Genomic DNA, 2918 nt, shown 5'->3' on the forward strand with positions numbered 1-2918 from the left:
AAATGCGTCATTTATATATGCAGTACGTATGAGGATAACCGCATAGTTTTTTTTCTGTCAATATTATATATTTCTCGCGCGTAATGCGTAAAAGTGTATGTATATATATATGTGTACGTAAGTGTATATATATACGCACAGGTGTACCAACATAAAATATATAAATGCATAAGTAATAAATGCATAAATAATATATGCATAAATAATTAATGCAATAATATATATAAATATTTCTTTTTGGAAATGTTTAAAATTTTATACACTTGTGAATGCGCGTTGCATCGTGTGGCAATACGCGGCGCAACCCGCTTCGGCATATATGTCACAGTGAGGGATCGCAACACGTGTCACAACTTGCCTCGCGTGAAAAAAAGAATGCAGCACGACCGTTTACAAACGTGTGAGGTGTACACATGTGTGGAGGCGTGCTTAGGAAGGGAGGCACAAGTACACATACGGTTGTACAGGAGGGTGGCATACATGTGTATGCGAATATGTACAAGAACATACCGTATGCGTGAGAAAAGTTGGCATACCATATCCCCCTTATACATATGCAGGGGTGTACACAAGAACATACGGATGTGTACAGGTGGGAAACGAGGCGCGCGTTCCTTGCTAAGTGCCAAGTGTAGTGTTAACTGGTAAGCGATGCTATTAAGCGGTACTGTACTGTCGCGCGACACATACTGGTACGTACGCCCGAGGCGAACGACTTATGTGCTCGTGCTATAAGGATCATGTATGTACTACATGTAGTGTGTATGCGTCACGCATAAGCGCATAGCACAAACAGGAACGTACGAAAGGTTGTATGTGCATGTACACGTGTACATCATCATGTATTCGAATATATTTTCGAAACTTGGTTTCTTTGTATCTTCCTCTCTTTAATCTAGTAAAATTTCTTTTCTTGTGTAAATTAATAAAAAATAAACGGTAAAAAAAAAAAAGTAAATGTATGAAATAAGTAAAATTAATCTATTGGCACAAAAGGGTTTTTTTTTTTTGTCAAAACGAAAAATTTACTTATTAAAAAGGAGCTATCGCCATGAAATGCGGTTATGTCATTAGAAAAAAGAAAAAAATTGAAAAAATGCACACAAACGTTTGCGTGAGCGTGTACTTAAAGGCACATAAAGGCACCTGAAGGTACATAACGGCCCCTGAAGGTACATAACGGCCCCTGAAGGTACATAAAGGCACCTGAAGGTACATAAAGGCACCTGAAGGTACATAAAGGCACCTGAAGGCACATAACGGCCCCTGAAGGCAGATAAAGGCACCTGAAGGCAGATAAAGGCACGCAAAGGGCAAACACAAACGTACGTACAAATGTGCATACAAATTTGTACTATAAACGCGATGCAACTCTTTTCGGTTTTGCTCCCCTCCCAGCTCTGGTCCTTCCATAAAGATCATAAAAATATTGATCCCTATTTTTTCGTAGTAATATTTGCGCCGGGAGAAAATTTTAAATAATACAACTTTGTTCCCCTAATGCTACAATTAACATGGTTATGTTTCATTGAGGTCATGTCAGCACGGCCATGTTAGTACAGTCATGCCTGTACGGTAACGCCTGTACGGTAACGCCCGTACGGTTACGTTCGTGTAAAAAATATATCGTCCCACTGCTACGCAACTGTCACACAGCGGGGATGTAGTTCGTACAAAATCGCTTTATCAGGGTTCCCAAAAGGCAGCATAAAAAGTTGCTAACTTTTGTTGTAAGGCAGGTGCAAAGAATACTAAATTGCGTCGTGAAATAGGGGACAAAAATACATGTGAAGGATAACTATCCCGTTAAATCATGCAGTTGCACGAATTGGAATGGTTCTTTTTTCCTTTTCACGTTTTCTCAAAATGGCACATGTGGGGTATATTTTACTACATACGCATCATTATATATATAAAGATGGATAATTATGCACAACTAATTTACAAAATAACGTAAAATTAGTTTTTTATTTTTTGTGTATTCATTTATTCTTTTATATGAGAAATGCTCAAATGGTTTATACATACAAGTACGTAAACACATATATATGCCTACCAGTCAATTTTTTCCCTTCGTTATCATCTATATAACGAAAAAAGAAGAGTGGAAACTAAATATGTAAATTAGAAAATTAGTAGTTGGTAAATGGTAGTTGGTAAAATAAAAAATTTTAAAATAATTCGAATGCAAATGGGTAATCTGCCATACCCTGCTCATTTGATAAAAACTGCAATTAAAAAAAAACGCTTCAGGAAAAAAAATGATCTATTCGTTTTTGCAAAATGCTGGTGTGGCACCATTTTTTTTATTTTATTTTGCTATATTTTTCAATAGTTTGTCGTACATTGGCATATGCATAACTTTGCATTATATTATGCCATTTTTTTCTCTATTTTGCGCTACGTTGCATTACTTTGCGGTCACTTCGCCGAACCTGCTCCACTCATTTTGTTATTTTTTTTTTCATTTAAAAAAGGATATATATTGTGCATTACGAATTTTAATTCTAACCGGTTTAAAAAAAAGAACCCAGTTGAGCTTGCTTAAATGGAGAAGCGGGAAGCAATCACGTAAGCACGCCAACAGCTCAATTGTACATTTACATGTGCACAGAGAAAGCATGTACCGTCGTGAAAAGTGAACACATATTTGAGAATATAAACTTATGCTTTCACGTACTTGTAAATATTTTATAACGTATTCACGTACCACATGTATTTTTGGTACACGCATAAAATTTATTACTCATTTGCAAGGGTACAGAAAATACACAATTGCACTGTAAAAGAATTCGTTCCGACGTTTTACAATTTCCTGGAAGAGTGCGCATTTAAATAATACATAAAACGTATGAGAGGTGGTATATTGCATCCTTTAAAAATAGATATAGAATTATATATAAACCAAAAAAAAAAAA

Source organism: Plasmodium cynomolgi, chromosome 14 (assembly GCF_000321355.1).
Source record: "Plasmodium cynomolgi strain B DNA, chromosome 14, whole genome shotgun sequence".
Lineage (NCBI taxonomy): Eukaryota > Apicomplexa > Aconoidasida > Haemosporida > Plasmodiidae > Plasmodium > Plasmodium cynomolgi.